General features: G+C 35.8%; 1 pseudogene; it reads left to right on the top strand.

Moving 5' to 3' along the window:
- Nucleotides 1-11,876: 11,876 nt before the first annotated feature.
- LOC116556611 lies at nucleotides 11,877-13,293 on the top strand (annotated as a pseudogene).
- Nucleotides 13,294-14,354: the final 1,061 nt, after the last annotated feature.

The raw sequence follows: 14,354 nt of genomic DNA, 5'->3' as shown, positions 1-14,354 counted from the left end.
GGCAACGAGACCCCAGATGAGTTCAGTAACACCACCAGTACTTTGTTGGAATCATAAAGATTGAGTAATCTTCAAGGTCCAAGACTGCAGAGCCTCAGAGCTTGTCTGCTGCTGTTTATAATATAAGCCTACTCACAATCTCTTGCTTCTCGTGCTTAAATCACAGAACCAGAGACATTTGGGAGACCAGGACAAAAATCTTTGAAATGCCAAATACTTGTAATTATCCACTTCTCACTTGCTCTTTCCAAAACAAAAAGTGAAAATTTAAAAAGTGGTTGATATTCCCAATATAGATAGATCCCAAGTTTATCAGAGGTGTCTCAAAAGATTAATCAGTGATTACCTCATCTAATATGTCTATGAGACCAGAGTATTTTTATTTTTAGACCATTTTTCTTCATAATTCTTCTACTTTGTAATTATTCCCCAATAATTAAATAGAAGAAGGAAAAAGAAACCTCATTAAAATACTGGAAAGTAATTGTTTCTGTAATTCTCAACACACATTAAATAAAAGAAAACGTGGCAGTTGAGCTTTGAAGACAGATATTGAAAATATGCGACTTAGGCCAGGCATGCTGGCTCCTGCCTGTAATCCCAGCACTTTGGGAGACCGAGGTGGGTGGATCACCTGAGGTCAGGAGTTTGAGACCAGCCTGGCTAACATGGTGAAACCCCCTCTCTACTAAAAATACAAAAAAAAAAAAAAAATAGCCAGGCACAGTGGCAGCTACTTAATAGGCTGAGGCAGGAGAATCACTTGACCCCGGGAGGCGGAAGTTGCAGTGAGCCAAGATCGTGTCATTGCACTCCAGCCTAGGAACAAGAGCGAGACTCTGTCTCAAAAACAAACAAACAAACAAAAAACAACAACAACAACAAAAAAGAAAATGTGCAACTTCACTAAGCCAGAGATCAAATTAATTCTTACTAATGCAGTCCATTGAAGTGGCCAGAAAATACATGAAAGCAAGTGTTTGGTATTGAAAAAAAGAAAATTATGACTTAGGCACAATTCTGTAAGTACAGTATTTTTAAAATGAAACATTATAAAATTTATAGTATGTATTTTCAGGTATCGTCCATCCATCTATCAAGATACTGGCATAACTATATTGATCCAAAACATTGAACTACTTTAGAAAATGAATTATTTAGGTGATGTCCTTTGATTTGCTTCTGGTGATGAAAATAGACTTCATATGAGTTTTCTTCCATCATGTCTAGAAATTGCAATAATTTTATCTTTAAAGATATGCAATCTTTACACTCTGAAATAATGTATGGATACCCAAGGCGTAGAATAGTTTTCCTCATACTTCTTTCAGAAAATGAGTAAAATTACTGAATATTGTCCTGTCACATAAAACTTCGATTTATGTTGAAAACGACACTATTTTCTCCTTCATAAACTCAGTACCAGAGGGGTATCATAGAATCTTCAATAAAGTCATAAAGATTCACTTCTATAAGCATCATCTCCCTCTGAAAATGGCAAAGTAAAAACATAACCAAAAACAGTATTAATGCCAATGAATAGAGATATTGAATGGAACTGGGCAAATAAAATTACATAACCTAAATTGATAACTTGCACAGGCCCTGGGGAATGGCTGTTAAAATACACTGCCTACTTGCTTTCCCCCTTTCTTTTCTGTTGACTAAGTTGCAGTAAACACTCAACCTTCTGTTTCACAGAGTCACACTATGTAGTCCCACTTTAGGAGATGTGGGTGGAATACAGGGGAGGGAGGCTCCTAGGGAAAATGCCTTGGGTTTTTACTCCTTCTTCTTCCCTTTCTCCTTGAAATTCACAATCTGTGGACAGTCAGTACTATTCAGATGTTTGTGGGAGGTTCTGTGGATAGATAAAATAGATAGATCACACTGATAGACGATGAATAGATGGATAATAGAAAATTGTCTAGATATAAATTATAGATAATTGATGATAATAGATGCATATATGCTAGGTGGATAGATGAGGGATAGATGATGGACGAACGGATAAATAATATAAATGCTCTTTAAATAATAGATATGAAATATAGATAATTGAGAAAGGCAATAGATATAGCTAGATGATGAATGAATGGATAAATGATAGAAAATATATTTAAATGATAGCTATGAACACAGATAATTGAAAATAGATAATTGATAAACAGATAAACAGAATAGGTAGTTGAGAAAGATAATAGAAAAGATAATATACCTAAAATTTACAATATTGATGATAAATATATAATGATAGATGATGGATGGATTGAAGGATAGATAGATAATAGAAAAGATATTTAAGTGATACCTATGAAATATAAATTATTGATGATAGATAATAGTTGATAGATGAGATGGATGATGGATGAAGATAAAAAGATAAATAATAGACAAGAGATGGACTAGTATGATAGGTGATAAGTATTCACATCTATATCTCTCTCTTTCTATGCAAACAAACATATGCATACACACTCCGTGTGTGTACATCTATCTATACACAAATAATTTTTGTATATTTTTGCACTATGAAGAGGCCTTGCATCTCACCCGGTTTCCGAGAAGGTAGGGACTACTCCAGTCACTACAAACAGGAAGGGAAAAAATAAGACTGTCCTGACAGATTCCTAGGGAAGTCAGTATATCATCACTCAGGTTCAATGAAAGATAAAAATCTTTGTCTTCTTACAGGAAACATACACTCTCCGAATTTATGTATGTTTTTCCCATTTGCATTTATTACTCATTTTGATTTATGATGTGTCACTTTTGTTTAGTAGTATCCCTTCTCATTAAATAATCTAATTGCCCATTCTGTTTTTCATCTTTTATCTCTTTATGCATTTATAAAATTCTCATTTATTTAATTAATTATTTTATTTTTTTGCAACAGAGTCTCACTGTGTCACCCAGGCTGTAGTGCAGTGGCATGATCCGGGCTCACTGCAACCTCTGCCTCCTGGGTTCAAGCAATTCTCCTACCTCAGCTTCCAGAGTAGCTGGGATTACAGGCACATGCCACCACATCCAGCTAATTTTTGCATTTTTAAGTAGAGAAGGGGGATGGGGTTTCGCCATGTTGGTCAGGCTAGTTTTGAACTCCTGACCTCAAGTGATCCTCCTGCCTCAGCCTCCCAAAGTACTGGGATTACAGACAGGCATGACCCACCATGCACAGCCTATTCTGTTGTTTTATATTCAGCTTTAACACTTAATATTTTATAAGATGTATTTTTCATCATTGCTTTTGAAATTCTTATCTTCCCACAGATTCAATCACTTTTAGGCAAATCTTTTGTCAGAGCACACCATCAAGAGATTTAATCAGTGGGGCTAACTGAGGTCGTAGATTTTCAGAGAAATTGGCTATACTAGGTGGTTCCTTCACCTTCTAAAAAACCATCTTCACCTTCTAAGAAAACATTGAACAGAATTCTAGCCACTGAACGTTAATGATTTTTACTTATGAACTTGAATCACATTCTCTCTCTGTCTCCACTGATTTTCAATATGACTCTAATATTAAATAATTTCATATGTGTTCTGTGATAAGGATGATGCCACTATGATATTCTTGGTCTTGTAATCATCTATTTATTTCTATATGAACCTTCTTAGAGTACATAAGTTTTTTGTGGTGTTCAGAAATGTGAACTTGATATGTCAAAGAGTGAGAATAATTTTTCTTTCATCTTTAATTTTGTTGGCCAAAATGAGCCTTTAGTAATTCCTTTTAATTCTAAAATGTTCTCGTGGAAATGACTTTGCATCCATACTAGCCTTGGTAAAAATCGTACATTCTAAGAAGGGGAAGACAATTCACTGCCAATATTTTAATACATTGATATGAGGTCTGCCTGTGTAAGTCATCTATCCTAAATGTCCCCCCTCATGATGGCTTGTCTCCACTTATTAATGTTAAAGGAACCATCTAGACAGGGTGGTTTTGAGGGAGTAGAATGATTTTGTTCCTACCGAAGAGAGCTACCTACATTTCTGTCTGCATCAACTTGTACGGTCACTATGGTGGTAACTAAGTGATTCGATTTTACACTTTTACATTGGGTCAAGATGTTCACTACTTTTGAAAATACACAATCTCCATTCATTATTTAACAGTTATGTTAGCTAAATCTTCAACTACCTGATATGTATTCAAAGATAAAATCATAAGCATGCAAGTTTACAAAAAATATGTATAATTTTTAAATTTAATCCTAAAATCAACCTAGTAATTGTATTTATTTGATGATTAAAGAAATTGAGACCCAGTGATTTCATGTCTACTAAGTGTAAACATTTCAGAAGTGAAATGTATTAAGAACTGGACAATATATTACATGGTTTTCTATTAGGTTAATTATGTCATAAGGTTAATGTATCAGGGGTTTTGTTGTTGTGTTAACTCTTTATACCATGAAAAATTGCTTGGAATACTCTGGTTTCTCTTCAGATCACATAAATCTTTTCCCTTTTAAAATTGCTTGAGATTTAAAACAAGGACAGGTTTTTAACCACTTAAACTTCTGACATAAGGAAACAAATTGCTCTTGTGATTGCTAAAATTAACCAGAATCAACAAAATATATGAGGAGAAAAGCTATTTACATATACAAGTAGGCATAAATGTAATGCTTATATTTATAGATGCATACCATGCTTCTTACAACTGTGAATCAAAGTTTAATTTACAGTTTCTGATTCTGAGGGAGGCTAGGGATCAAAGGACTACACATCAGGTAAAATGTACACTCCTTGGGTACACCAAAATCTCAGACTTCACTACTGTATAATTCATCCACATGACGAAAAACCACTTGTATCCCCAAAAGCTATTAAAATTTAAAAAAATTCAAAAATAAAAATAAAGTATAAAAATAAATTTTGGATTCACTCTACCCACAATCAAACATTAATTTCAGTATGTTACATTCAACCACGCATTGCCATCTTTACAGGGATGATAAATTATGTGAACTCAGTTAATTCTGTCCTTTAGCGTTAGATTTTTAAGCTACTGTTTTCTCTACCCCAATGGCCCTCTCATCAGTTTTATTTTTAATTGAATTTTAAATAAACAAGCATGTTTTATCTGAGGCCAGCGGTGGATCATAAGAATAATGTTATTTGCCAGAATCATTGGCATAGGCACATGGGTCATATCTGTGAACAGAAAAACATAGCGGGGTTCAAAGAGCAGAATATTTTCCTGAGTTTGTAAAGGCCCATTTTGTTTTCCAAATAAAGCTATTTTAGAGAGCAATGTATTAATCTTTTGTTTTGTTTTCTGGTTGACATACATAAGTGTGTCAATATTGACTAATAGGAACATATTTATAAACATTCAATCATGGGGCATTGTGTGCAGTGGCAATGGCATGAGGTATTGAATGGGTCAGGGGTTGAGTGAAGTGGCTCAATCATGGCTCACTGCAGTCCTAATCTCCCGGGCTCAAGCAATCCTACTGCTGCAGCCTCCCAGGTAGCTGGGACCACAGGTGTGCACCATCATACCTGACTAATTATTATTATCATTTTATATCACTATACTGTCCAGGCTGGTCTCTTACTTCCAACCTCAAGCAATCCTCTTGCCTCAGCCTCCCGAAGTACTGAGATTACAGGCATGAGCCACCACACCCTGCCAAAAAATGCTTTTAATTCAACTCAATTTAATAAAATTATATAGAATCTATACTCTGTGCCTAAAATGTCCCCCACCACTGAAAGATAAACCACTTCAGTGTAATATAAAAAGATAGAAAGATGGATAGATAAGGTGCATAGATAGATATGGGTAGGTATGTTAATGAGGAAGATAGATAGATGATACGTAGGAATAGATGATAAACATAAATAGATGATAGGTAATTTGATGATAGATAATAGATCATGATGATAGTGGATAATAGATACTCATAGATGGTAGATAATATATAGACAATAGATAAATAGATATTGCTTATATAATAATTAAAACAGCATATACTAAATTTTCAAGATATAATTACTAATGACAAGCAAAAGCAACAATGCATAATTGTTTAAATAGAAAATCTCATAAGTAAAGTTTAGCAGAATATTAATCAACTGCCTACCCATATAGACTGTCTCTAGGCAAGTAATATAAAGGGTTCTTCAAAGTATAATTAACGCGAACCAAACTGCACTGTTAAATATTTTACTTAAAATGAAATTATTTTATCAAACATATTATGAATTCAATAATTATAAAAGTAATAATTGCGTATCCAATTTATTTAAAAAAATACATCAAGAATCAGAGAAATTTAAAGTGAGGGGAAACTTTGGAAATAATGTATTCTAACATTGATACTTAGATAGCAATTATTTTTAACTTTGGTCCCAACGATGATGAGTTCACTGTTAAGAGTTTATGCTCTTAACTCATCTTAACTCATGCTGAGTTGAGATGCATGAACCTGTCAAACTCAAGTTCCTTGAAAAGATTGTAGTGGACTGATTTACTCCAGTCCTGTCTCACTCATCAGCATAGAAGTAAAATTACAGATACACATATGTAAGAAAATTGATTGCATAAAGTACAATATTCATTATGACCACTTGAAGTTCATTCCAGGAGCGCACAGTATTTCTCTCAGTGCTGGAATATTTTAAAAAATACAATTCACCCCTATTAATGTATAAACCATCATCTCAATAGATTCACTTATCAATAGATGCAAAAGAAATCCATAAAATGTTACAAATATTCATGCATAGAACTCTCTGAAAACTGGAATTCAAAGGTGCTTTCTTAATGAGGGACAGAGCACTGAGAAAACCTATAGCAATAATGTTTGTTATATTTAAGATCAGGAAACACAATAATGCCTTTTATCAGAACCACTCTTCTGTATTTTGCTGGACAGAAGAGAAAAAAATAAGAGTTTTATGTATTGAAAAGGAGGAAAATGTCATCATTTATCAATCATATGATGATACATAGAAAAAATCCAGACAAATATGCTGATAATTGGTCAAAACAAAATATGAGTATTTAATAGTGTTGTTTAATACAATATCAACTTAAAAAATCAATTTCCTTTCCATTAATAGTAATAATAATTTAGAAACTGTAGATTAGCATATAATTTATAAAGGCAACAAACAAATTCACTTGACAAAATATAATTAGACTCAATAAATAATCATGTCAATTATCTCCTAGCCAACTTATTAGTTCAATGAAATTTAAATAAAATTGCCACAAGAATGTTTTGTAGAAATTGATAAGCTAATTAAAAAATTTATATAGAGGGACAATTGCCTGAGATATGCCAAGAAAATGTTTATGATAATACTGAAGGTGCTAGATGTGTTCCGTGATATTTATTTCTAAATCTTAGAAGAACATAATATTGATGCTAGGATAGGTTTTTTTGTATCAACAAAAACAAAGAGTGAACCCAAACAGATATTTATAAAAACATAATTTTTTCATTCACTCATGAATGAAGAAAAGTAACACTTGCAGTAAAGCATCCTTGTACAAATGATACACTTTAATTGAATAATTAAATTAAAAAATAATTGCAGGTTTGCTTAGAGCTTAAAGCCAAATATTAGAACTTTAAAACTTAGGAGCATTAAAAATCAAAAATTTCAAAGTGTTTGAAAACATCTTTATAACACTGGATGATTAGGTATATCAAAAACTGGGCCGGGCGCAATGGCTCACGCCTACAATCCCAACACTTTGGGAGGCTGAGGCGGGCAGACCACCTGAGGCCAGGAGTTTGAGACCAGCCTGGCCAACTTGGCAAAACCCCGATTCTACTAAAAATGCAAAAATTAGCCAGGTTTGGTGGCGGACAGCTGTAATCCCAGGTACCCAGGAGGCTGAGGCATGAGAATCACTTGAACCTAAGAAGTGGAGCTTGCAGTGAGCTGAGATCAGGCCCCCGTACTCCAGCCTGGGCCACAGAGTAAGACTCTGTCTTAGAAAAGTAAAAAAAAAATATATATATATATATATTTTTTTTCTTTTCAAATATATATATATATATATATTTGAAAAACTATAACCAAAAATGAAAAGTTTGACTTAATTAGCTACATTAAAGTTAAAAATCCTGTCCATCCAATGTTGAAATAGACTGATAGGTGATGCATCCAATTTGAAGAATATATTTTCAATGTATTTTACCAGCAAATAGATCAATAACATACACACAAACACACATACATATATTACAGTATAAATATTGGGAATATTTTTAACAGGTGGTTTAGAAAAAAGTTATCATTTAGATCTTATAAAAATATTAAATCTTTAAAGTTCAGTCATAAAAAAACCTAAATTTCATTAACAATGAGGCATCATTTCTTACCCATATAGTTGGCCAAAACACTGAGCCATGTTGAGCATGTTGAGGCGTGGATAGATGTGAAACTTCTCTCATATCTGCTTAGATTATAAATTGTCACTGTGCTTTCAGAATAGTTTGCTGTCACTTTACAATGTCTATTCTAAAATGAACCATAAATGAAGAATTCTACTTGAATGAATATATCATAGATACTCAGGAACTCCTTAGACCATGAAATATCTATAGGCATGTTTCTAACAACTTCTTTTGAAGGAGCTAGAAAATATAATATTTATCATGACCAATTGAAGTTCCTTTCAGAAATGTACAATATTTTTCTTAGTGCTTGAATTTTTAAAAATATGATTCACCTCTATTAATGTCTAAACAATCATCTAGCTAGATTCACTTATCAATAGATTGCAAAAAAAATCAAGAAAATATAACAAACTTTCCTGCATAGAACTCTAAGAAAACTGAAATTCAAAGGAGCTTAGTATCCTGAAAAAAAACTCAGAACACACACTTGCTTATCATAAAGAGAATGGGTAATCATTTGTGTTAAATCAATTACACAGAAATACTATACAGCAATGAAGCTCCCTAGACTTTATGAATATGAATCAACCTGGTCGAATCTCTACCATGTTCAAGGAGAGAACCCAAAAAAGGGACTACAAAGAGTATGGTTCTTTAACATAATATTCAAAATCAAGCAAAACTTAAGAATAGATTCTCTAACAATAGAGTACTGCTAGAAAACTTAGCATGAAATTCAATATAGTTTTCTCCTTTGATGAGGAAAGAAAATGTTGGTTGAAAACAGAAATTCAGTAGCATTTACTTTTCCATTCTGTACCTCAGGGCCTCCTTCACAGGTGTATCGTCCCAATCAACTGCACAGGGTCTTGGGGTCAGATGCACTTCCTGCTAGGTTTAGAGGCCTGCTACTGCTGCCTTGAAATAATTAATATTTGCACTTTAGTTTTGTTCGTGGAGCGCAATGGAACAAGAGGCATGCATGCACGTGGTCAGAGGAGATATGTACCATATGCACTTCTGCCACTGTTCTTTGCTACCCAATAGCGTACAACCCACATGAAGCCCCTTGAGCACAGAATTCTGCTGGACTGGCAAAGGGGAATTTGGTGAGATTCACAGTGTGCACAAAGGGAGGCTGTTACTTCTATGACTAAGTGTGTGCTCTTGCAGCCCGGAGAGGCCATGCTTTGTGACCAAGTTAGAACTTGCTTCAAATATAGAAAAGTGGCAATGACATTCTTAAAAAGCCAGGAACAAACGAAAACTCTATTTTGTCTACTATTCTTCTTGCCGCCTCAGGCAACCACTTATGCTGAAAATGATGCCATAGAAGGGCTGTGGATGAGAGGATAACCCGTGGTCCCTATTCATTGTGTGCCTTCCTTACTCATCGGTGAGCTGAAGGTACAGTGTTGCTAGAATATGTCCAGATCAAGAAGTGAAATAAAGTCAGCTGAGTTCATTTTGTGCAGCACGCTTCCTCTGTTCTGGTAAGAATGCAGTAGATACTTATGCATGTGCTACCAAATAACAGCTTGTGTAATTTCAGCGATTCTCAATACATGTTAATTGCTCAGATATTGGAGTTCAAAATTGGCATTGCACAATATAAAGATAAAAATGGAAAACCATGCCAGTGACTAAATATTTTCATTTATCCTTACTTAGAATGACATCAAAAGGAAATTTATTTTTAAAGACATGACAAGTTGAGAAAGAGTAAAAGAAAAGGGGAAAAACAGCTTTATATTTTAGTACTGTTAACAGTGCTATGAAATCGGCCAACTTTTTCTGGAAAGAGTCAAATAGTAAATATTTTCAGCCCTGTGAGTTATATGAACTGTGTTGCAATAACTCAGTTCTGCCATTGTAGCAAAAAAGCAGGCACACACAATACATAAATGAATGGGTACAGCTGTTTTCCAACAAAACTTTATTTATAAAAACAAGTGGCGAGAGGGATTTGGCCCATGGACCATAGTTAGTCCATGGATGTGCTAAAGTAAGAAGTCCACTGTAAGACTTCTTAGTAATTCCAACAACATGAGGGGAAACTCTCCTAAAACCTTACGATCTTTTAAGAACATTTCTGAGTTTCAGGCTACGTGGGCATTTGCATGATGCTGGACAGTAATTGTAGGTATCATATTTATGGCAATATCTTTCAGCGTTTGGGAGTTACAGATGAAGGGATTGACTCAGGTAGTTCCAATGTGGATCATTTAGTCTGTCTTCATGCTGCTCTTTGGGCAAAGTATAGGAAAAATACCAGAAGTCTAGTGATATAGAATTTCTGTTTCTAGTAGCTGTGGGATTATAACTTTCTGAGAATTGTTTCTTTTTTCAAAAAAGACTTGAGAAGGTCACCCATAGCTTGGCCAGTGGCATGAATGTTTGATGCCCTCCAGCTTCAGAATCTAGACACTTTTTGCTTCTGTCATTTTAGTTCTACAGAAATACTGCAGTGTGATAGGAATACTGCATGCAGAGATCGAGATTCAGGGTAATAAATCTCTATGCCTAGTGTAGAGTTTTGCTTTTGCTAAGGGGAAGAGTAAAGCATATTGGTGTGTAAAACTCACCACTGGAAGCATCAACTGTTTGTTTTTTTTTCTTTAGGGATTCAGATCTGGTGAAAGGGTCAATGAAGAAATGATGTTTTGATTTCCCAACAGGATTACCCAACATTTTTTTTTTGAGATGGAGTTTCGCTCTTGTTACCCAGGCTGGAGTGCAATGGCGCCATCTCGGCTCACCGCAACCTCCACCTCCTGGGTTCAGGCAATTCTCCTGCCTCAGCCTCCTGAGTAGCTGGGATTACAGGCACGCGCCACCATGCTCAGCTAATTTTTTGTAGTTTTTTAGTAGAGACGGAGTTTCACCATGTTGACCAGGATGGTCTGGATCTCTTGACCTCGTGATCCACCCGCCTCGGCCTCCCACAGTGCTGGGATGACAGGCGTGAGCCACCGCGGCCGGCCCCAACATTTTTTTTGACTGTATTTGTCAGCTACTTCTTTCTTAAAGGTTTCTGGTGCCCAGATCAAGTCTGATTTAGCCAAAATTTTTCTATATCTTTGGTGTTACCTCATGGGTTTTAGCTAAGCAGTATCCATCTTGTGCAAGAGAGGCTCGTCAGGGCAACTTCCTGAACAATAAGCTGAGATGATCATTGGGGAGAGGGATTAATGAAGGATTGTTACAGAAATAAAGAAAAAATCTGCAGCAGAGCAACAAGTCCAACTCTTCCAGGGCCATTTCAATCAGACACTGAAATTTCCAAAGTGCTCATAAATCAACTTTTAATATACTGTGTGATGAATAGAGGAGGCTGTCCATATATTTCTTTTTTGGAAGTTTTGGGCATTATTTTTTTCAGTGAGAAGACGCTTTAACCTTAGTAAGTTCAATAAAACAGATATACATAAGTACTGCTAACAAATTGACTAGGCCAAGGTTGAAATGTAAACTTAAAATGTAGAAACATGAGGTCTGAACCTTGTTCAAAGTAGGATTCTGCATGGATCTCAGCTAAGATTCCAGAATGACTACTATCTTGACTTACACTTTTAAAAATCTTCCCACTACATCAAAATGGGCCCTGAGATTTTCCATAAGACCTATGGGCTGTTCCTCCCAGCTGTGAGCTGCCCTAGCCATCCAGACCAAAATGAAGACGTTAGCCAAACCAAATACAAGTAATGTTGTGGTGGTGCATGGTGTTCGAACTCCATTTTTGCTTCATATAAAGACCTGATGCCACATGATTTGGCTAAAGCAGCACTTATGGGTTTGATGCATTGGACCAGTGTCCCTAAAGAAGTAGTTGATTCTATCATCTTTGGCACAGTTATTCAGGAAGTGAAAACTAGCAATGTGGCTAGAAAGGCTGCCCTTGGAGCTGGCTTCTCTGACAAGACTCCTGCTTGCACTGTCACCATGGCTTATATCTCTGCCAACCAAGCCATGACCACAGGTGTTGGATTTATTGCTTCGGGCCAGTGTGATGTGATCATGACAAGTGGTGACAAGTTGATGTCTGATGTCTCTATTCGTCACTCAAGGAAAATGAGATAACTGCTGCTTGATCTCAACAAGGCCAAATCTGTGGGCCAGCGACTATCTTCAATCTCTAAATTCCGATTGAATTTCCTAGCGCCTGAGCTCCCTGCAGTTACTGAGTTCTCTACCAGTGACACCATGGGCCACGCTGCGGACCGAGTGGCCACTGCCTTTGCTGTTTCTCAGCTGAAACAGGATGAATACACACTCTCACAGTCTGGCCAAGAAGGCACAGGATGAAGGACTCCTTTCTGATGTCGTACTCTTAAAAGTACCAGGAAAAGATACGGTTACCAAAGATAATGGCATCTGTCATTCCTCACTGGAACAGGTGGCCAAACTAACACCTGCATTCAGCAAGCCCTGCAGCACAGTGGCAGCTGCAAATTCTTCTTTCTTGACTGATGGCGCCTCTGCAATGTTGATTATGGCAGAGGAAAAGGCTCTGGCCGTGTGTGATAAGCCAAAGGCATATTTGAGGGATTTTATGTTTGTGTCTCAGGATCCAAAAGATCAACTATTACTTGGACCAACATATGCTACTCCGAAAGTTCTAGAAAAGGCAAGATTAACTATGAATGATATTGATGCTTTTGAATTTCATGACGCCAGATTTTGGCAAATTTTAAATCCTTGGATTCTGATTGGTTTGCACGAAACTGCATAGGTAGAAAAACCAAGGTTGGATTGCCTGGGACACCCGTTTGGAGCCATTGTCTACAGGTTGGTCATGGCAGCTGTCAACGTAAGGAAGGAAGGAGGCCAGTATGGATTAGTGGCTGCCTGAGCAGCTGGAGGATGGGGCCATGCTATGATAGTGGAAATGTATCCAAAATAATAGATCCAGAAGAAATGACCAGAAGTTTCTGTGCAACACTCACACTAGGCAAGACCATTTCAATGCATTACTAAATGACAGTTATCGTTTAGCTCCTCTTAGGAAAACAATTCTTGTGGCCTTCTGTTAAATGCTTTGCTCTTTAGCTTTGCCAGTGTTCTGACTTTTTCAATAATCACAGTTTACTACTCTTTCAGGGACTTCATATCCATCAGAATCTCACACAGCGATGTGTAGGAGGTTGCTTTTAGTCTCTATTGTCACTAAAGACTAAATGACTTTGCAATTAGAAAAGAGGTCAACTGAGATTTGGAAATCATCTTTGTAATATTTGCAAATTATACTTGTTCCTATCTGTGTCCTAAAGTGTTCTCTATAAAATACAAACCAGTGTGCCTAAATTAACTTAATTATGGAAAAATAATTTAGAATCTAAACATCACTGAAAGCTTATTTAAAAAAAGTTTAGATACATAAATATCATGGTGGTCAACCTTAATAAAGTGGAGAAATATTAGAAAAAAATGTAAAATCACACACTATATATATTAAAGTTATATACATATATAATAATTTATGTATAAGTTTATATATAAGTTGATATATGTATAAAGGTCAAATATGTATGTTTACATATACCTATATATAGTTTTATATAATATATAAATGAATATCCACCTCCATATTTAAATTACATCTTTAGGCTGGGCACAGCAACTCATGCCTGTAAACCTCAACACTTTGGTAGGCCAAGGTGGGCAGATTGCTGGAACTCAGGAATTTGAGACCAACCTTTGAAACATGACAAAACCCCATCACTACCAAAAATACAAAAATTATTCAGACATGGAAGCTTGTGGTCCCAGCTCCTCAAGGCAGAGGCTCAGGTGCGAGGATTGCTAGAGCCCCAGAAGTCAAGGCTGCAGTGAGCCCAGATCACACCACTGCACTACAACCTGAACCACAGAACAAGATCCTGTCTCAAATAAATAAATAAAATGCAACAAAATATATTACATCTTCATATATGTACCTGGTTTTGTTTAGTGAAATTATTGTATATATGTACATAGTAA

Source organism: Sapajus apella, unplaced genomic scaffold (assembly GCF_009761245.1).
Source record: "Sapajus apella isolate SASKATOON/1434 unplaced genomic scaffold, GSC_monkey_1.0 scaffold17, whole genome shotgun sequence".
NCBI classification, from domain to species: Eukaryota; Metazoa; Chordata; class Mammalia; order Primates; family Cebidae; genus Sapajus; species Sapajus apella.
The sequence above is the reverse complement of the archived record's forward strand: the minus strand, read 5'-3'. Positions and strand labels throughout refer to the sequence as shown.